The sequence below is a fragment of the Heptranchias perlo genome, chromosome 2, assembly GCF_035084215.1.
Source record: "Heptranchias perlo isolate sHepPer1 chromosome 2, sHepPer1.hap1, whole genome shotgun sequence".
NCBI lineage: Eukaryota > Metazoa > Chordata > Chondrichthyes > Hexanchiformes > Hexanchidae > Heptranchias > Heptranchias perlo.
Window position 1 is genome coordinate 92998615 of NC_090326.1, and position 21879 is coordinate 93020493.

At 44.6% G+C, this 21879-nt stretch overlaps 1 long non-coding RNA gene across 1 annotated transcript in view; it reads right to left on the reverse strand.

Annotated features, from left to right (window-relative positions):
• The window catches only part of LOC137341208 (uncharacterized), a 34462-nt gene extending 19252 nt beyond the window's left edge, over nt 1–15210 (reverse strand). Inside the window, exons 1-2 of the long non-coding RNA XR_010966984.1 lie at nt 15180–15210; nt 14852–15071 (exon numbers count right to left, since the gene is read on the reverse strand). This is a non-coding gene — a long non-coding RNA (uncharacterized lncRNA). The remainder of the gene's footprint in view (nt 1–14851; nt 15072–15179) is intronic.
• Nucleotides 15211–21879: the final 6669 nt, after the last annotated feature.

A 21879-nucleotide genomic window follows, 5' to 3' on the forward strand; every position in this document is an offset into this window, starting at 1 on the left:
ACTAAAATAAATCTGTGTCTCATCTTCCATATTAGCTACGGTTCAGCTGGGTCACCAGAATATACGCTCTGCCCATTAGAAATATAGATACAATGGATTTAGTGTGTTCTGAAAATACATACTCAGTTAATACAAAATTATACCACTGCTGTGAAGCCAAAGTTTCTAAAACTAAAATAACTATAACATACCCCAAAGGAGACATTAGTATAACAGGCAAAACATAAAATAAAAATTCTTCTACTTTAAATGAATTTCAGTATGTTGCATAGGATGAATTGACATGGTCTGTTCTTTCTGCTCATTATATTCCTGTGATAAGTATACTGAAATGTTATCTTCCAAGTTTTTTTTTAATCTCTTCCCCACTCTCCCTCCCTCCTGCCCCCACAAGTCTCCCTCTCACTGCTCCTTTACTTATTTTCCCTTTTCTACTTTTGTGTAGACCATTTCCTGTTCACCTGTGCAACTGCAAGAGATGAGAGGTAGCATCATCAGAATTCACACGCAGGTTTAAAGGCAGCAGCTTGGATCAACTGATAGCACTCACTGGAGTTAGAAGACAGCACCTGAATATACAATGCTGACAGGAACTCCAGGGCAGTACTGAGGAATGCTGCCTTGTTGAGAGTGCAGGCCTTCAAGAGATTAAAACAAGACCCAATCTCTGTGGTGTTAGCAGACTTTAGACACCCTAACACTATTCAAAAGCATGATGTGGAGATGCCGGTGATGGGCTGGGGTTGACAATTGTAAACAATTTTACAACACCAAGTTATAGTCCAACAATTTTATTTGAAATTCACAAGCTTTCGGAGGCTTCCTCCTTCCTCAGGTGAATGTTGTAGAAATGAAATCCTCGAACCCTTCGCATTTGTAAATCACAGAACAATACCTGGTGATTACAGATAGTCTTTCCAACTGCCCGTTGCCAAGGCAATCACAGTGTGCAGACAGAGAGGTGTTACCTAAAAGGCCACCGAATATACAAACCACCAAAAGAGAGGCAGAAACATAGAAGACAGCAAATGACCCGTTATATTAAAAACAGATAACATTTGTTCGCTGGTGGGGTTACGTGTAGCGTGACATGAACCTAAGATCCCGGTTGAGGCCGTCCTCATGGGTGCGGAACTTGGCTATCAATTTCTGCTCGACGATTTTGCGTTGTCGTGTGTCTCGAAGGCCGCCTTGGAGTATGCTTACCCGAAGGTCGGTGGCTGAATGTCCTTGACTACTGAAGTGTTCCCCGGCTGGGAGGGAACCCTCCCAAATTCAAAAGCACCCAGTGTAATGGCCAACATTGCTTGCTCAACCATCACTAAAAATAGATTAACTATTTACAAAATTCTAACAGGACTAGACAGGCTAGATGCAGGGAGGATGTTCCCGATAGCTGGGGAGTCCAGAACCAGGGGTCACAGTCTCAGGATACGGGGTCTGCCATTTAGAACCAAGATGAGGAGAAATTTCTTCACTCAGAGTGGTGGAACCTGTGGAATTCTCTACCACAGAAGGCAGTGGAGGCCAAGTCATTAGATGTATTCAAGAAGGAGATAGATTTATTTCTTAATGCTAAAGGGATCAAGGGATATGGGGAAAAAGCGGGAACAGGGTACTGAGTTAGACGATCAGCCATGATAGATTCATAGTCATAGAAGTTTACAACATGGAAACAGGCCCTTCGGCCCAACATGTCCATGTCGCCCAGTTTATACCACTAAGCTAGTCCCAATTGCCTGCACTTGGCCCATATCCCTCTATAGAATGGTGCAGCAGGCCCAAAGGCCTACTATTTTCTATGTTTTATGTAACTAGTCTTTTATCTTTTTGCTGTTTGTGGAATCTTGTGCATAAAATGGCTGCTGCATTTGTCTACATTTTATTTACTTTGCAATTTTAGTGCTCCAAAAGTAAAACAGCAATATTAGTTAAAAGCCAGTGAGAGTTCTGACAGGTTAATGTGCTTCTGCTGCTTTATGTTGCCAACATTGATCCAGCTCTTTTTTTGTTCTCTGTCTGTCTGTACAGGCTGCTCAGTGAGCCAACTTCTGAAGTGAAACCGCATGGCAAACTGGATCATTGGCGAAATGGTCCCAGTCTGTCCGGGGTGGGGAGGGAGGGGAGGGGAGGGAGGGAAAAACAAAATATTAAACCCTGTTCTGTAATGAGCATCTCCATCTTTACCCAGAGTGGTTAGAATGTAGAATTTGCTACCACAAGGAGCAGTTGAGGTAAATAGCATAGATGCATTTAAGGAGAAGCTAGGTAAGCATGAGGGAAAACAGAATAGAAGGTTATGCTGATAGGGTTAGATTAAGAGTGGTGGGAGGAGCTCGTGTGGAGCATAAACGTTAGCATGGACTGGTGGGGTTGAATGGACTGTTTCTGTACAGTCTATGTAAAATGATTGGCAAGTATAAAAGAGGAAACAGCATGGAGAGATTAGTAGGGGTGGCAAAAGCCTGGGTGAAAAGATAGGTTTAAAGAAATCTTTAAAAGGAAAAAGGGAGAGTACAAGGATTTAGGGAGGGACTTTGAGTGGGGAAAGGTGACATTAGGCGTTGTAGCACCAATGGTGAGGCAAAAACACGCAAAAGGCAGAGGACTGAAGGGTGTGGAGGAGGAGAATGCAATACTGGAGGAAGTTGTAAGGAATGAGGCAAGACTGTGGAGAATGAGGATGAGGAGCTTAAATTTAATAGCTTGGGGACAGTAAAGTAACATTGGTCAGAAAGGATGGGGTGATGGGTGAACATGGCAGGATACAGGTGTCTGTATTTTGGACAAGGTGGAGTTTGTGAAGATTGGAGGATTGGAGGCCAAAAAGGACGACATGAGAATAATGTAGTCTATAATACATTCATATGGAAGCTGATCCTGTTCTTTTGAGATGTTGCCGCCAGGGGAATAACATGTACAGGAGGAAAAGAGCGCCAAAGATAGAATCTTTGGTGACCCCAGAGGTGACAGTGTCGGGATCGGAAAAGAAACCATTGTTCAAGGTAAGCTGACTATGTTCGGATAGATCGGAGTAGAACTACGCCAGGGTAATTGCATGGACTGGGACAACGAGGAAGCAAGAATGGAGGAGGATATCATGAAGCAGCATATCAAACATTGTAAGCAGGTCAAGGAGGAAGGATAACACACCATGATCATGGTCACAGAGGATACTGCTTGTAATTTTGCCCTGGGCTAACTTATTGCTGATGACGAGGTTCAAATAGGTCCAAGGGACTGAAGACCTGGCCATGAGCCAGCAGAGTTGATTCCAGAGGCCAGTGGGGAAGTGGAGATTGACCCAAAGGAACACAAACATCTTTTACCCTCGCTAACAAATCCACAAACCTTTTTAATATAAAACACAGCGAATTAAAAAACATCAACATAGCTCCCTTGATAGCTGAACTGGTATGTACGCTGCAGTATGGCATGATCAGGAGTGTCAGATCACAGTCAAAGCAGCAGCACGGAGAAAAACAGCCAGGGTTCTTACTCCTGATTGCAACCCAATGGTCTTCGCTAGAACATGTTTTTATGTGGACATGAGTGAAGACACGATTGGACTTGGTTGCCCTGCCTTCCACAATTAAATTGTCTGCCAATATGAATTGCGTAAGCTCATATGTGGAAAATGGTCATTTGGCTGAAGTACCAGTGGGCAATCAGCACACATGGCCCAGTATGAGTTAGCACCCTTAGGAGAGAGAAGATTGAAGGATTAAAGAGAATTAACGGACAATTTTGTTCCAAAAGAAAGTCAGACGACCAATTTGGCAGTATTCGTTCAGAATTATTGAATGTATTAAAAAAGTTTTTCAAAATTTTTCAAGGCAAGAATACAAAAAGTCTCTGAAAACCCAATGCAAGCAGTCACTTTATCCATGCACTGCCAAATGCACAGGGAACAAAGTTATGCTGGAGTAAAAAATAACATATCCAACACATTATGGTAGACAGTAAAAAAAAAACTTGAAATGAAATACCTACTTTATTAATAGTTTTAACAGAACTAAAATTCTGGTATTCCAATTTTATATTGTGCAAAATGAGATTGAGATTCAAATTCAGTGTTTAATAGGTAAAACACTAGGGAAATTTTGAAGTGTAGCGAACAATTTAGCAACAAGCTGCCAAAAATAAGACTATAAAAATGGACATCAATTCAAATTTGTGAATACAGCATGCCAATTTAATGAGCCACATTAATATGAATATAAAGGAAACATTTCCTCGGGGCACAGATTAATGCCATATACATTTAAATGAAAAAAGCTGCTGATTATGAATCAGTAGACTGGTTATTTCATTGGCATAATTCAATGACAGCACTGCAATGAATCCAGTACTGGATTTAAGGAGGCTAGGTTGGTTCCCATCGACTATTTGAATGAGTTTCAGACCAATTCTTTGCTTGTGGCTAAATGGTTGGCTACTGAGGCAACGCCTCGATTTTAAAATTCCAATCCTTGTTTTCAAAACCCTCCATGGCCTCACCCCTCCCGATCACTGTAACCTCCTCCAGCCCTACAAGCCTCAGACACCTCTGCACTCCTCCAATTCTTGCCTCTTGCGCATCCCCGATTTTAATCGCTCCACCATTGGCAGCTTTGCCTTCAGCTGCCTAGACCCTAAGCTCTGGAATTCTCTACCTTAATCTCTCCATTGAAATATATTCCACTGAGGAAAAAAGGGTGTAAAAGAAATGACAGCCATCCATGGCTCAGTAAAGAAATTAAGGATAGTATCCGACTAAAAACAAGGACATATAAGGTAGCCAAACTTAGTGAGAGGATAGAAGATTGGGAAGTCTTCAAAAGACAGCAAAAAGTAACTAAAGGATTGATTAAGAAAGGGAAGATAGATTATGAAAATAAATTAGCAAAAAATATAAAAACAGATAGCAAGAGTTTCTATAGTTATATAAAAAGAAAAAGGGTGGCTAAGGCAAACGTAGGTCCCTTAGAGGATGAGACCGGGAAATTAATGGTGGGAAACATGGAGATGGCAAAAATGCTGAACAAATTTTGTTTCAGTCTTTACGGTAGAGGACAGTAAGAATATCCCAACACTGGACAAACAGGGGGCTCTGGGGGGGGCGGAGCTAAATACGATTAAAATCACTAAGGAATTGGTACTCAGTAAATTAATGGGACTCAAGGCAGATAAATCCCCTGGACCTGATGGCTTACATCCAAGGGTCTTGAGGGAAGTGGCTGTAGGGATTGTGGATGCTTTGGTAATAATTTTCCAAAATTCTCTGGACTTGGCAAAGGTCCCGGCAGATTGGAAAACTGCTAATGTAACACCCTTATTTAAAAAGGGTAGTAGGCAGAAGGCTGGAAATTATAGACCAGTTAGCCTAACATCTGTGGTGGGTAAAATTTTGGAGTCTATTATTAAGGAGACAGTAGTGGAACATTTGGATAAACATAATTTAATAGGACAAAGTCAGCAGGGCTTTACGAAGGGGAAGTCATGTCTGACAAATTTGCTTGAGTTCTTTGAGGACATAACGTACAGGGTGGATAAAGGGGAACCAGTGGACGTAGTGTATTTGGACTTCCAGAAGGCATTCGACAAGGTGCCACATAAAAGATTATTGCTCAAGATAAAGAATCACTGGATTGGGGGTAATATTCTGGCATGGGTGGAGGATTGGTTATCTAACAGGAAGCAGAGAGTTGGGATAAATGGTTCATTCTCAGACTGGCAACCAGTAGCCAGTGGTGTTCCGCAGGGGTCGGTGCTGGGTCCCCAACTCTTTACAATCTATATTAACGATTTGGAGGAGGGGACCGAGTGCAACATATCAAAGGTTGCAGATGATACAAAGATGGGGGGAAAGTAGAGAGTGAGGAGGACATAAAAAACCTACAAGGGGATATAGACAGGCTGGGTGAGTGGGCGGAGATTTGGCAGATGCAATACAATATTGGAAAATGTGAGGTTATGCACTTTGGCAGGAAAAATCAGAGAGCAAGTTATTATCTTAATGGCGAGAAACTGGAAAGTACTGCAGTACAAAGGGATCTGGGGGTCCTAGTGCAAGAAATCAAAAAGTTAGTATGCAGGTGCAGCAGGTGATCAAGAAGGCCAACGGAATGTTGGCTTTTATTGCTAGGGGGATAGAATATAAAAACAGGGAGCTATTGCTGCAGTTATATAAGTTATTGGTGAGACCGCACCTGGAATAAATACTGCACACAGTTTTGGTGTCCATACTTAAGAAAAGACATACTTGCTCTCGAGGTAGTACGAAGAAGGTTCACTCGGTTAATCCCGGGGATGAGGGGGCGGACATATGAGGAGAGGTTGAGTAGATTGGGACTCTACTCATTGGAGTTCAGAAGAATGACAGGCGATCTTATTGAAACATATAAGATTGTGAAGGGGCTTGATCGGGTGGATGCGGTGAGGATGTTCCCAAGGATGGGTGAAACTAGAACTAGGGGGCTTAATCTTAGAATAAGGGGCTGCTCTTTCAAAACTGAGATGAGGAGAAACTTCTTCACTCAGAGGGTAGTAAGTCTGTGGAATTTGCTGCCCCAGGAAGCTGTGGAAGCTACATCATTAAATAAATTTAAAACAGAAATCGACAGTTTGCCTGAAGTAAAGGGAATTAGGGGTTACGGGGAGCGGGCAGGAAATTGGACATGAATTTAGATTTGAGGTTAGGATCAGATCAGCCATGATCTTATTGAATGGCGGAGCAGGCTCGAGGGGCCGATTGGCCTACTCCTGCTCCTATTTCTTATGTTCTTATCTCTCTAATTGTCTTTCCTCCTTTAAAGACAACCCTTAAAACCTACCTCACCTGTCCTAATATCTCCGTGTCAAATTTGATAACGCTGTGAAGCACCTTGGGACGTTTTACTGCGTTAAAGGCATTATATAAACGCAAGTTGTTGATGAAAATTTAACAACTATTAATTTACTGCTCAGTTGAAATAAGTGTTCGACTAACTTTACTGCTCACCACATTTAGGGATATCAAGATAAATGCAAAGTTTATATTTTTTTTAAAATTCCAATTCCCCTACAGTTCTTTGCTTCCAAAATAAGAGGTGGTTATACCACAATTATGCACATCTCAAATCAATGCAAAGCAGTTTTTGCGGTGTACCAATGTAAGATGAGTAGCTGATGTAAACTTAAATTTCGAAGCTACATTTAAACATGACTCAACAAACTGCATTATGTAAATGCGAACTGTTGTTGTATGAATTTTTTTTTAAATCTTAGAAATTGGTGAGCAGAGCAGACCACCTGGTACAGGTCCCCCCACAACCCCCCACCCCCCCCCCCCCCCCGACATCCGCTAAGGTCCATGGCCAAAATTTAAAGTTGAGTTTTTAAAAACATCAAGTGCAGTTTTGATCTGCTCTAATGTGAATGAATTCCAGAGCACTGGAAGCCATATTAAATGGCCATAAGGCATTCTCAGCAAGAACAAACTTGCATTTATATAGCATTTTTCATGTCCTTCGACATCCCAAAGTGCTTCACAACCAACAAATTACTTTTGAATCGCAATCATTGTTGTTATGTAGGCAAACACAGCAGTCGACTTGTGCACAAACAGGGCCCCACAACAGCAAGGAGATAAATGGCAAGTTAAATCTGTTTTGGTGGTGTTCGTTGAGGGATAAATGTTTGTCAGGACACCTGGAGACCTTCCCTGCCTTCTTTGAATATGTGAATATATTTAGATGAAAATAAATTAAAATAACATTCCTTCTTAAACCTAGTTAAAATTGAGTGAAGCAATTAATTGTTAAAATGGCTAGTAAATAAATTGCAAAACCCCCTTCCATCATTCTTGTGACATGGCATTAAAGAGAAAGAAATCAGAAGCTCAAAACAGTGGAGGATCAAAGAGACTTGGGGGTCCATGTACATAGATCATTAAAATGTCATGGACAGGTATAGAAAATAATCAAAAAGGCTAATGGAATCCTGGCCTTTATATCTAGAGGACTAGAATACAAGGGGATTGAAGTTATGCTACAGCTATACAAAGCCCTGGTTAGACCACACCTCAAGTACTGTGTTCAGTTCTGGGCACCGCACCTTAATAAGGATATATTGGCCTTGGAGGGCATGCAGCATAGATTTGCTAAAATGATACCTGGACTCCAAGGAGGAGTTACGAGGAGAGATTACAGAAACCAGGGTTGTATGCCCTGGAATTTAGGAGAATAAGGGGTGATTTGATCGAAGTTTTCAAGATATTAAGGGGAACTGATTAGGGTAGATAGAGAGAGAAACTATTTCTGCTGGCTGGCGAGTCTAGGACTCGGGGACATAGCCTAAAAATTAGAGCCAGGACTTTCAGGAGTGAAATTAGGAAACACCTCGACACGCAAAGGGTGGTAGAGTTTGGAACACTTCTGCAAACTGCAGTTAATGCTAGCTCAATTGTCAATTTTAAACCTGAGATTGATAGATTTTCATTAACCAAAGGTATTTAGGGATATGGGGCTATGGTGGGTATATGGAGTTAGGTCACAGATTAGCCATGATCTCAATGAATGGCGGATCAGGCTTGGGGGGCTAAATGGCCTACTCCTGTTCCTAAGCTACTAAATTTGAACACAAAAAAAGTACGGCTGGTACTGTAGAACAGCATGATGAGGGATTCACAATTGTGAGTCTGCACTGTACCATCAAGGAGGAAGCACTACAAAATCTAAGCTCTTCACTGCAAGAAAGTGGGAAAATCAAGCACCATAGGTCACTTTTGCAAAAACTCCAGCGAAGGTAGACACTTGCTATTTTCCAGGTGGACAGGACTCTCTGCCGAGTCCGCCCCATTTCTCTCACTTCCATCCGCACCCATTCTCCTTCCTCCCAGAACTTTGATAAGGTGGAAGGTGAGGACAAGGGGGGCCCTATCAGTGCCCCCACCCTTGTCCTCACCTTCCACCTTACCAACCTCTGCGATCATCAGATTATCCTCCGCCACTGGGGTACAGTAGCATAGTGGTTATGTTACTGAACTAGTAATCCAGAGGCCTGGACTAATAATCCAGACTCCAGTTCAAATCCCGCCACGGCAGTTGAGGAATTTAAATTCAATTAATTAAATAAAATCTGGAATAAAAATAAGCCTGCCACCTCCTACATGATCCCACTATGAAACACATCTTCACCTCTCTTTTTAGCAGTCCAAAGGAACCATTCATTTTGTGACTCCATGGTCCATTTCTCAGTCATCCCAAACACCTACTCTCCTTCCACAGGCCAGCACAGGAGATGTAACGCCTGCCCTTTCACCTCCTCCCAGACCACTGCTCAGGGCCCCAAAGACTCCCGCTGAGTGAGACAGTGATTTACTTGTACTTCTTTGTAATATAATATAATCACTGCTTACGATGTGGCCTCCTCTAATCCAGGGAGACTAAACGCAGGCTAGGTGATTGCTTTGCTGTACGTTCCGTTCTGTCCGCAATAGTGATCCTGAGCTTCCAATTATTTGCCACTTTAATTCTCCATCCCACTCTCTCCTTGGCCTTCTACACTGTTCAAATGGAGCTCAATGCAAGCTTGAGGAACACCACCTCATCTTTGAACTAGATACTTTGCAGCACCTCTGGCCTTAACATTGACTAACAAATTCAGACCTTACCCATGCCTCACATTTTCTGTCAGACAACAGGTGCTGGTAATGTCGAATGGGTGCTTCCAGGGATTGGAGAGGTTGTTGATTGGTGTTTGGAATGGGATACATGGTAAGTGGGGCGGTCTGTACCCCGCCATTTTCTTCCACCGCACTGGAGCCTCCGTCAGTTTTTCCAAGCTTCCCTCCCTCTTTGCTATTCTGCTTTAACCACTCACATCCTCTGGGTCTCATTTATATATTTTATTGCTCTAATTTCCCACATCAAGCCCCACTTTACCTTATGCTATTATCACTTGTGTCATTTATTCATCTCCTGTTCTCCACCTAATCACTTTACAGATTTTTTGGGGGTATTTGGTCCTTTTTTAAAAAAATTTCCCCACTCCCATTTCCCTTGCTGTTCCTCCTTATATGCTGTTCATCTGTAGCATCTTCCGGTACTAACAAAAGGTCATGGACCTGAAACGTTAACCTAACCTTTACCCATTCTCCACAGGTGCTGCCTGATCTGCGTATTTCTAGCATTTTCCATTTTTATTTCTAGTTTACTGGATTTTTGATCCAATTTCAGAAGAGCGACCTTCATTCGTTGCTTTCCCCATTTTATTGTCCATGTTGGGTACCCGGCCCCTCTAGTGCTGCTGATTTTTGTTGTTAATACGGAGAACCAGAATCCAAACACACAAGTGACTCACCACATTTACCTCAATTAAAATAGATTACTCTAGCAAAGAGCCAACATGGACAGAATGGCTGCCTCCTGTTATAAACTTCTACAGCAGCCATAACAGCATATTTGCAGACTCATTATCATGAATCTATTATACAGCTGATGGGAGAATTTCACATCTGCACAGGGAATTATAAAATATATGTTGGGCTGTAGCAAAAATATTCTGTGTTATGCAGAGGCTAACTCTTAGTTTATAAAACCATCGATACAAGTGTTTGTGAACTGCAATTTCAAAACAGTCTGTAATTAAAGTAGACTTGAGCATTTTAAGAAATTACCTTCCAAATACATAAAATATGGCAACATGTTCTCATAGTCTGGCGCATTTGTGCAAGGCCAGCAATATCAAACAGCAATCATACTGGTGCAGAGTACTGGTAATTATCTTAAATGATATATACACAATGTTAAAATCAAATCCATACAAAAATCGAACCCAATTTATATCGAAGAATGGAGCAACACTATACAAAGTGCATTTATAGCTCCTATGTTAAATTCTTTACACTGTCAGATCTCACTGGTGCAAATGAACAACTTTTGGTATCTTGACCATAAAAATAACATTCCATTATGACTTCTAACTCCACATGATGGAATATTCTCCACTTGCCTGGATGAGTGCAGCTCCAACAACACAAGAAGCTCGACACCATCCAGGACAAAGCAGCCCGCTTGACTGGCAACCCATCCACCACCAGCGCAGTGGCTGCAGTGTGTACCATCCATAGGATGCACTGCAGCAACTCGCCAAGGCTTCTTCGACAGCACCTCCCAAACCCACGACCTCTACCACCTAGAAGGACAAGAGCAGCAGGCACATGGGAACAACACCACCTGCACGTTCCCCTCCAAGTCACACGCCATCCCGACTTGGAAATATATCGCCGTTCCTTCATCGTCGCTGGGTCAAAATCCTGGAGCTCCCCTCCTAACAGCACCGTGGGAGAACCTTCACCACACGGACTGCAGCGGTTCAAGAAGGCGGCTCACCACCACCTTCTCAAGGGCAATTAGGGATGGGCAATAAATGCCGGCCTCGCCAGCGACACCCACATCCCATGAACAAATAAAAAGAACATAACATTACTTCCATGGAACTAGTTGTTTCACAGCTGAACTCCAATAAGTAGTTAGCGGTGACACAGAATTACTGCAATGTCAGTTTCTTCACATCATTCATGATTTGCTGGGCCATCTTAACTCAAAAGTACATAAATGGTATTTCCAGATTCTCGGCAACATTGGTGAAGAAAGGTCAGTGAAAATGATAAGCATATCGTAATGACACCATAAAAAAAATTTCAATTTCAGGATGAAATCTGAGCTAAAAATGGTAAAAAAAATAAATATTTATGTCTAGCAAGATGCTATAAATATTGCCAATCATTGGGATGATCATAACTCGCAATGGTTATTCACGAGTCATCTGGAAAACATCAGCTGTTGAACTATCATATTTCACTACAGGCAAATTCTATTTATAGAACAGGTGTTTTGATAAAATCTGAAAGAAGCTACCATTCCAGTGGTTACAAACCTCACATTGTGATGGCCAAACCTGCTTCTCTCCCCCCGCTACATGTCAGTTTTAAAGCAACAATATACAATGAGTCATTTAACCATCTGCTTTTAGAAATCAATAGTAATGCAGCTGTTGACAGTTCTGCAAGCTTATTCAGCAAGTAGCTGTGCCAAATAGACTAGGAGATCCCAGGTTCAATCCTTAACCAGTGATGAGTTAGTTGACTCAGCCAGGGGGAGAAAAGGGACGTTATAATCGGCCACCGTCGCTGAAACCCTCGTTCGCACGCTTAGCCTTCAGGTTCAACTTTTCCAATGCTCTCCTCCTGACCACCGTGCACAAACTGCAACTTGTCCAAAACTTCACTGTCCATATTCTGTCCTCCATTGACCAGTTCTGATGAAGAGGCCATACCTTAAACTTCAACTCTCCACAGAAAACATTTTCAGTTTTTGTTTCAGGCATCCAGCATTATTCTCCACTAAGGCTCACTTGCCCATTATTCATGCTCACTGACTTTCATTGGCTCCCATCAAATTCAAATTCCTCATCCACAAGTCACTCTATGGCTTATACCCATCTTAACTTCAACCTTTTCCAGCCTATTTCCCAGCTCATGTTCTTTGATTTTCCAACTCTGGCCATCTCCCTTCCTGTGATTATTGGTGGTGGACCTTCATGTGTCTCAGAACACTCTTATAAAACCCAGCTGCCTTTCATAGAACGTACAGCAAAGAAACAGGCCATTCAGCCCAACAGGTGTATGCTTCGCACAAGCTTCCTCCCTCCCTTCTTAAATCTAATCCAATCAACATATCCTTCTATTCCTTTCTCCCTCGTTTTTATCTAGCTCCCCCTTAAATGCATCTACGTTAGTCGCCTCAACTGCTCCTTGTGATAGCGAGTTCCACATTCTAACCACTCTCTGGGCAAAGAAGTTTCTCCTCAATTCCCTATTGGATTTATTAGTGACTATCTTTTATTTATGACCTCTAGTTCTGGTGCCCCTCGCAAGTGGAAACATCTTCTCTACATCTACCCTATCAAACCCTGTCATAATCTTAATGACCTCTATCAGGTCACCACTCAGTCTTCTCTTTTCTAGAGAAAAGAGCCCCAGCCTGTTCAATCGTTCCTGATAGGTATAACCTTTCAGTTCTAGTATCATCCTAATAAATCTTTTTTGCACCTTCTCCATATCTACATCCTTTTTATAATATGGAGACCAGAACTGTTCACAGTACTCCAAGTGTGGTCCAACCAAGGTTCTATACAAGTTTAACATAAATTCTCTGCTTTTCAATTCTATCCCTCTGGAAATGAGCCCCAGTGCTTTGTTTGCTTTTGTATGACTGTATTAACCTGCATCACTATTTTTAGTGATTTGTGTACCCCCAGATCCCTCTGCTCCCCTACCTCATTTAGACTCTTATTTTCCAAGGAGTATGTGGCCTCCTTATTCTTCCTCCCAAAATGTGCCACCTCACTTATCTATATTGAATTTTACAACACCAAGTTATAGTCCAGCAATTTTATTTTAAATTCACAAGCTTTCGGAGATTTTCTCCTTCCTCAGGCAAATGTTTGCCTGAGGAAGGAGAAAATCTCCGAAAGCTTGTGAATTTAAAATAAAATTGCTGGACTATAACTTGGTGTTGTAAAATTGTTTACAATTGTCAACCCCAGTCCATCACCGGCATCTCCACATCATATCTATATTGAAATTGATTTGCCAATCACACACCCATTCTGCAAGTTTGTTCATGTCTTCCTGGAATGTGTCACAATCCTTCTCAGTATTTATATCTCCCAATTTGGTGTCGTCTGCAAATTTTGAAATTGTACTTCCGATTCCCAAGCCCAAATCGTTATTGTAAATGATGAACAACAGTGGCCCCAGCACCGATCCTTGTGGAACACCACTTCCCGCCTTTTGCCAGTCTGGAGTACCTACCTTTAGCCCTTACTTTCTGTTTTCTGTTTTGTAGCCTGCTTGCTATCTATCTACCTTACGAAAGGTCTTCGACCAGAAACGTTAACTCTTTCTCCACAGATGCTGCCCGACTTGATGAGCTTCTCCAGCATTTTCTGTTTTTATTTGCTATCCATCCTGCCTTGTTGTTTATCACCCCATTTCTAAAGGGCCTCCTTAAAACTTATCTTTTCAACTATGCTTTTGGTCAACACTAACTATTGCTGCTTAGCACCCAAATGTACTATATAAATCCAAGTTGGTGTTGGTTGGGGAAGACAGAGAAAAGAGTCAGCTCAGATTTCCTCACTGGTAGGTGTGCAAATGTCCACTAAGGCCAGGATCACACTCGATCGCGATGGGTCAAGTAGTTTACCAATACTCACATTCAAAGCTCACAGTGATCAATTTGGCTCAGGGTGACGATAGACAGTTTCACAGTGTAGACATAACTTCAGGAGGGAAGAAAATATTCTAGACAAAAATATAACCAAATGTGCAGTATTTTTAACCCATTACAAAAAAAATAAATTAAATCCATCTTAAACTTCATTTGTAAGCTATGAATCTCAGGCAGATCTTAACTGAAGTAGTTTTAGTAGAAATACCAAAACTAACGAAAGCTTCAGCTCAGGACCTCATTGAGCTTAGTCGGTCACCAATGCATGACGCATACTGGAGCTCGTGAGCTGCCCGCCGTGTCTGCTTAGTGGAGAACTTTCGAGAAGAACGGTTAACGTCCGCGGCACCGGTTATCCGGAACCGGTCACTGCGACTGAAGTCAGCGCCGGTCAGTCATCGACACCCGGAGCAATGAAGCACGGTGGGCCGGGGGTCTCCTCCTCACCCCCGCACGGGCCCGCCTGACGCACAGACCCGCCGCCTGGCCTGTCACTCACACAGACTAGGCCGCAACCCGGGAGGGAGCGGGATAGAAGGGAATAAGGAGGGAAGCGAAGTCCGACCCGGGGACGTGGAATGAATCCTACTCACCTTCCGCTGGAAACTCCTCGAACTCATCGTCCTCCTCCAACAACCCCAGGTCGACCGGCGCTTTCTTCTCCGACATGATTCAGGAGAAGTCTCGCACTGAACGCTGGGACTGACGTCATGGACTGGCCGGGGGCCCGTGTGCGCACGCGCGCACTCACCAGGAGGCGTGGTCACACCTAAGATCATCGACGGCCTGTCTCCCCGACCAGGAGCCTGTCTCCTGTCACAGAGAAGAATTCCCTGAAATGATTTTTTAAAATCAAATTATTACAATTAGATCCAATGTTTAAATAAGTCAAATTCCTCTTTAATTATGTGGGATTTTTACTGGTGTTTAGAGGATTACATTCTGTGAATCCGTACAGCAGTGATTACAGTAAGGACCTTTAGTCAGTTTTTATTGTCGATTTAAAAACCTGTTTATTTTTAAAAAGTGTTTTTCAACTTTTACTTTAGCAACAAAAAATTGGAGCAAATCAGGGCAAAAGAGAGCTCAAAATCGGTAAATTCAGGCAAAAGGGCCTGAATTTACCGAATAACTAGGGCGGTAGAGAAGGCTTTAAACTAAATTGGGGGAGGGTTCAGGTGGGGCGAAGTTTAGATTCAGAAAGAGAAAAGACAAGGAAGTAGTACAGGAAAGTGATGAGGGTAATGATAAACAGAGTGCGTCAGGAAGAGACAGAGCGTACAAAGATAAGAGTGCACTAGTAAATAGGAAAGAATGGTAAAAAGACAAAATTAAAAGTTCCATATATGAATGCGCGCAGCATTCGTAATAAGATAGATGAATTGACAGCACAAATAGAAACAAATGGGTATGATCTCGTGACCATTACAGAGACATGGGTGTAAGGTGACCAAGGCTGGGAGTTAAATATTCAGGGTTATTTAACATTTCGGAAGGAAAGGAAAAAAGGTAAAGGTGGTGGGGTGGCTCTGTTAATAAAGGATGAAATTGGCATAATAGTGAGAAATGATCTTGACTCAGAAGATCAAGATGTTGAGTCAATTTGGGTGGAGGTAAGCAATAGCAAGGGAAAGAAATCACTGGTGGGAGTAGTATATAGGCTCCTAACAGTAGCTACACTGTAGGGCAAAATATTAATCAGGAAATAAGGGGGGCTTGTAAAAAGGTAATAATCATGGGTGATTTTAACTTTCACATAGATTGGACAAATCAAATTGGCAAAAGTATCCCTGAGGAGTTCATAGAGTGTATTCAGGACTGTTTCTTAGACCAATACATTGGGGAACCAACCAGGGAACAGGCCATTTTGGATTTGGTAATGGGTAACGAAACAGGATTACTGAATGATCACAAAGTAAAGGATCCCTTGGGAAGCAGTGATCATAACAGGATAGAATTTCACATCCAGTTTGAAAGCGAGGATCTTGGGTCTGAAACTACTGTATTAAACTTAAATAAGAGCAATTACAAAGGAATGAGGGTGGAATTGGCTAAAGTGGACTGGGTAAACAGATTAGATGGTATGATGGTGGATAAGCAGTGGCAAACATCTAAAAATATATTTTATGATTCGCAACAAAAATATATCCCTGTAAGGAGGAAAGACGCCACAAAAAGGGTGAACCAACCATGGCTAACTAAGGAAGTTAAGGATGGTATCAGGTTAAAAGAAAAAGCATACAACATAGCAAAGATTACTGGTAAGCCCAAAGATTGGGAAAACTTTAAAAACCAGCAAAGGATGACTAAAAGAATAATAAAGAGGGAGAAAATAAATTATGAGAGTAAACTAGCAAGAAACATAAAAACTGACAGTAAAAGCTTCTACAACGATATAAAAAGGAAGAGGGTAGCTAAAGTAAACATTAGTCCCTTAGAGGATGAGACTGGGGAAATAATAATAGAAAACAAGGAAATGGCAGAGGAATTGAACAGATATTTTGGGCTCGATTTTCGCACCCCCGAGTGGGTGCGTTCATGGTGGGGGGGGCTGCGAAAATCGGGGATTCCCGGGGCGGGTCTGGAGCCCGGCTCCAACCCGCCCACTTCCGGGTTCCCCAGTGACGTGCTGACATGCGCGCGCAGCCCCCGCATGTGGGACTCCCGCCGGCAATTAAAGCCGGCGGGATGCCACTTAAGGTAATTATTTAGGTACTTCAAGTCGTTTGCAGACCTGATGAACATGATATTTTAGGAGGGGTGGGATTTTCAACTCAACTGGGACTGTTTCCCGTACTGGGGGAAACACTCCTAGTTGAAATGGACATGTTGCAGCCATCAGCCTGTGGCAGCCGCAAAGGTCCATTTAACTGGTGGGGTGGGAGACCCTCACTCATTGCAGGAGGCCACTTTGTCACTTTGGACAAAGTTTGGCCTCCACCATCCTCTTCCTAACAATAAAATTCACCAACTTGCACACTTACCCCCGTGTGCAGACACATTTACCTACCTTGCGGACCCCCTCAAACGTACATCTTCTGGATAGGGGCTGCCGTAGCTGCAGTCGTGACCTCCTCGGAGGACGAACAGCATCACCAGCCTCGCCGACCACGCCGTCCACCTCTGACACGTGGAGCTGCACAACACAGTGCTGTGACACATCCACCTGCACAGCAGGAGGGAGGCTAATGGCAGAGAGAGATGCGTTGCAGAAGGCACTACCCTCGCCACAGGGTCTACAGACCGAGGCTCAGCTTCCTGGACCTCTCTGAGCAGCAGTGCACATGGAGGCTCAGAGTCACTCGACATTTAGTTGTGGACATCTGCAGCCTCATTCATGCCGAGCTGCTCTCGGCTGGCCCGAGCACCATCTTCTTACCTGTCGCTGTTAAAGTCAGCACTGCCCTCAACAACTTCTCTTTCGCATCCTTCCATGGTGCCAGCGGGGACATCGCCGACGTCTCTCAGTCATCTGCACAAAAGAGCCCTGCAAATACACCTACACCCACTCTGCAGTGACACAATGGATGGCATCAGTTGTGGGTCTTCATAGTGATCCTCAGGAAAGGGCATTATTGCACAAACCAGACAAGATTCCCAAAGACGTAGCAGTAGTGGTGACAATATATGTAATGTGAGTTGATCAGAAATTAAATATAAGTAAAAACCATGACAAACCTCAAACACCCTTGTGCATCCCCTTCATGCTCACGACACGTTTGCTTTACGCTTCCTACTGCACATATGTGATGCATGCCCTGTGGCTGCAGCACAAGTAGTGGCGGTTGAGTGAGGCTGACCATGAAAGAGATGCACGAGAGGGTGAGTATGAGATAGAGCCATGAGATTGTATGAGGATTGGGTTGAGTGGTCGTGGTGGGATGAGTACTGGCGGGGTGAGTAAGTGCAGGTAAGATGAGGATGAGCTTTGAGTGGGTGTGAGGAGTGATGTGATAGAATAGAGTTGGCAGTGCAGAAGGAGATGTGGGGTGGGGGCGGTGATGTGGCAGCCGGAGTGTAGGGGAATGAGTAAGTGTACTCACTTCGGCTGACCTACTTAGGTCATTGAAGCGCCTCCTGCACTGTATGCAGGTGCGCGATATGTTGGTGGTGCTGGAGACCTCCTCTGCCACCTCGAGCCAGGCCTTGGTGGCAGAGGCAGGCCACTTCCTCCCGCCCGCCGGGGAGAAGATCTCTGTCCTCCCCCTCCTCCTCACCCCATCCAATAATACCTGGAGTGAGGCATTATTAAACCTGGGAGCAGCCTTCCCCCTGGGCTGCTCCATGCTGTAATTTTTCCTATTTTCTGCAGCATCAGTCAGTGGAGGACTGCCCCTTTAAATAGGTCTCCTCCAGCTGACAGCCTATGCTGCACATGCGCAGTCCGCCCGCTGCGTAGCTTTCCAGCGTGAAACCCGGAAGCAAAGGCAAGTACCTTCAATCAAGCTGCAATCGCGTGCGGAGCACCCCGATTTCACTGGGCACGTTACCCAGACGCCCAGTCGACCCCCCGCTGCCAACCCGCCGCCCTACTAATATCGGGCCCTTTGTATCTGTCTTCACAGTAGAAGACACTAATAACATACCAATAATAGTAGGTAATCAAGGGGCAAAGGGAAGAGAGGAACTAAAAACAATCACTATCACTGGAAAAAAAGTAGTAGGTTAACTAATGGGTCTAAAGGCTGACAAGTCCCCTGGACCTGATAGCTTGCATCCTAGGGTCTTAAAGGAAGTGGCTACAGAGATAGTGGATGCATTGGTTGTAATCTTCCAGAATTCACTAGATTCTGAAAAGGTCCCAGTGGATTGGAAAACCGCAAACGTAACACCCCTATTCAAGAAGGGAGTGAGGAGGAAATCAGGTAATTATAGACCAGTTAGCCTAACATCTGTAATTGGGAAAATGCTAGAATCCATTATTAAGGAAGTAGTAGCAGGACATTTGGAAATTCATAATACAATCAAGGAGAGTCAACATGGTTTTATGAAGGGGAAATTGTGTCTGACAAATTTATTCGAGTTCCTTGAGGAAGTAATGGGCAGGGTGGATAAAGGGGAACCAATGGATGCAGTATATTTTGATTTCCAAAAGGCATTTCGATAAGGTGCCACATAAAAGGTTACTGCACAAGATAAGAGCTCATGGTGTTGGGGGTATCATGTTGGCATGGATAGAGGATTAGCTAACTAACAGAAAACAAAGAGTCGGAATAAAAGGGTAATTTTCAAAATAGCAATCTGTAACTAGTGGGGTGCCACAGGGATCAGTGCTGGGGCCTCAACTATTTACAATATATATCAATGACTTGGATGAAGGAACAGAGTGTCTTGTGGCCAAATTTGCTGATGATACAAAAATAGGTGGAAAAGCAAGTTGTGAGGAGGACACAAAGGGCCCGATTTTAGCACCCGCTATCGGGTGCGTTCTCGGCGGGGGGGCCTTGAAAATCGTGAAATCCAGGATCCCGACCGGATCCCGCCCACTTCCGGGTTCCCCGCTGACGCCAGCGTGCGCGCGCAGCCCCCGCTGGTGGGAATCCCGCAGGCAATTAAAGCCAGCGGGATGCCACTTGAGAGTATTAATTTAGCTATTTCAGGTCATTAACTGACCTGATTAAGGGACTGTGTGTGATTTTGGATCAACATGGGACTGTTTCCCACACTGGGGGAAACACTCCCAGATTGAATGGACGTGTTGCAGCTGTCAGCCTGTGGCAGCTGCAGAGGTCCATTTGACAGGTGGCGGGGGGTGGGTGTGGGGAGACCCTCACCCATTGCAGGAGGCCACTCTGTCACTTGGGACAAAGTTTGGCCTCCACCACCCTCCTCCTGACGGTCAAAGTCACCAACCTGCACACTTACCCCGGGGTCCGGAGACATGTACCTACCTTGCGGACCCCCTCGGATGTACATCTTGCGGATGGGGGCCGCCGTAGCTGCAGTCATGACCTCCTCGGAGGGCGAACAGCATCACCAGCCTCGCCATCCACGCCGTCCACCTCTGACACGTGGAGCTCCACAACAGAGTGCTGTGACACATCCACCTGTACAGCAGGAGGGAGGGCTACCGCAGAGAGAGATGCGTCGCAGAGGGCACTACCCTCGCCACAGGTTCCACAGACCGAGGCTCAGCCTCCTGGACCTCTCTGAGCAGCTGTGCACACAGAGGCTCAGAGTCACTCGACATGTAGCCGTGGACATCTGCAGCCTCTTTCATGCCGAGCTGCTCCTGGCTGGCCCGTGCACCATCTTCCTACTTGTCGCTGTCAAAGTCACCACTGCCCTCCCGAACTTCTCCTCCGCAGCCTTCCAGGGTGCAACCGGGGACATCGCCGATGTCTCCCAGTCGTCTGCGCAGAAGAGCCCTGCAAATACATCTACACCCACTCTGCAGTGACACAATGTGTGGCATCAGTGGTGGGTCCTCACAGTGATACCAAGGAGCGGGCATTATTGCACAAACCGGACAGGATTCGCGAAGACACGGCAGTAGTGGTGCCAATATAATGTGTGATGTGAGTTGTTCTGAAATTCAATAGAAGTAACAACCATGACAAACCCTCAAACACCCTTGTGCATCCCCTTCATGCTCACGACACGTTTGCCTTACGCTGCCTACTGCACATATGTGATGCATGCCCTGTGGCTGCAGCACAGGTGGTGGCAGGTTGAGTGAGGCTGGCCGTGAGAGAGATGCACGAGAGGGTGAGTACGGGATTGAGCCATGAGATTGTATGAGGATTGGGTTGAGTGGTAGTGGCGGGGTGAGTACTGGCGAGGTGAGTAGGTGCAGGTAAGATGAGGATGGGGTTTGAGTGGGTATGAGGGGTGATGTGACAGAGTAGTGTTGGCAGTGCCGAAGGTGAGGGCAGTGATGTGGCAGACGGAGTGAAGGGGAAAGACTACGTGTACTCACTGTGGCTGACCTACTGAGGTCATTGGACCGCCTCCTGCACTGTGTGCAGGTGGGCGATTTGTTGGTGGCGCAGGTGACCCCCTCTGCCACCTCGAGCCAGGCCTTCCTGGTGGCAGAGGCAGGCCGCTTCCTCCCGCCCGCCGGGTGGAAGATCTCTGTCCTCCCCCTCCTCCTCACCCCATGTATTGATACCTGGGGTGAGGCATCATTAAACTGGGAGCAGCCTTCCCCCTGGGCTGCTCCATGCAGTCACCTTTGCTATTGGTTGCAGCATCTGTCAGTGGAGGACTGCCCCTTTAAATAGAGCGCCTCCAGCTGACAGATCTTACTGCGCATGCGCAGCCTGCCCGATGCGCAGACCAGCAGCGGGGAACCCGGAGGAGCAGGTAAGTGGCTCCAATTAGTGCGTTGCCTGCTACGATCGCGCGGGAAACCCACTAATTTCACCGGGCGCGTTACCCACGCGCCCGCTTGCCCACCCGCCGAGAACCCGCACCCCTGCTAAAATCGGGCCCAAAGTGTCTGCAAAGGGATATTGCCAGGTTAAGCGTATGGGCAAAAATTTGGCAGATGGAATATAATGTGGTAAAATCTGACGTCAACCACTTTGGGAGGAAAAATAAAAAAGCAAAATATTATTTGAATGGAGAAATACTACAAAATGCTGCGTACAGAGGGTTCTGGGTGTCCTCGTACATGAAA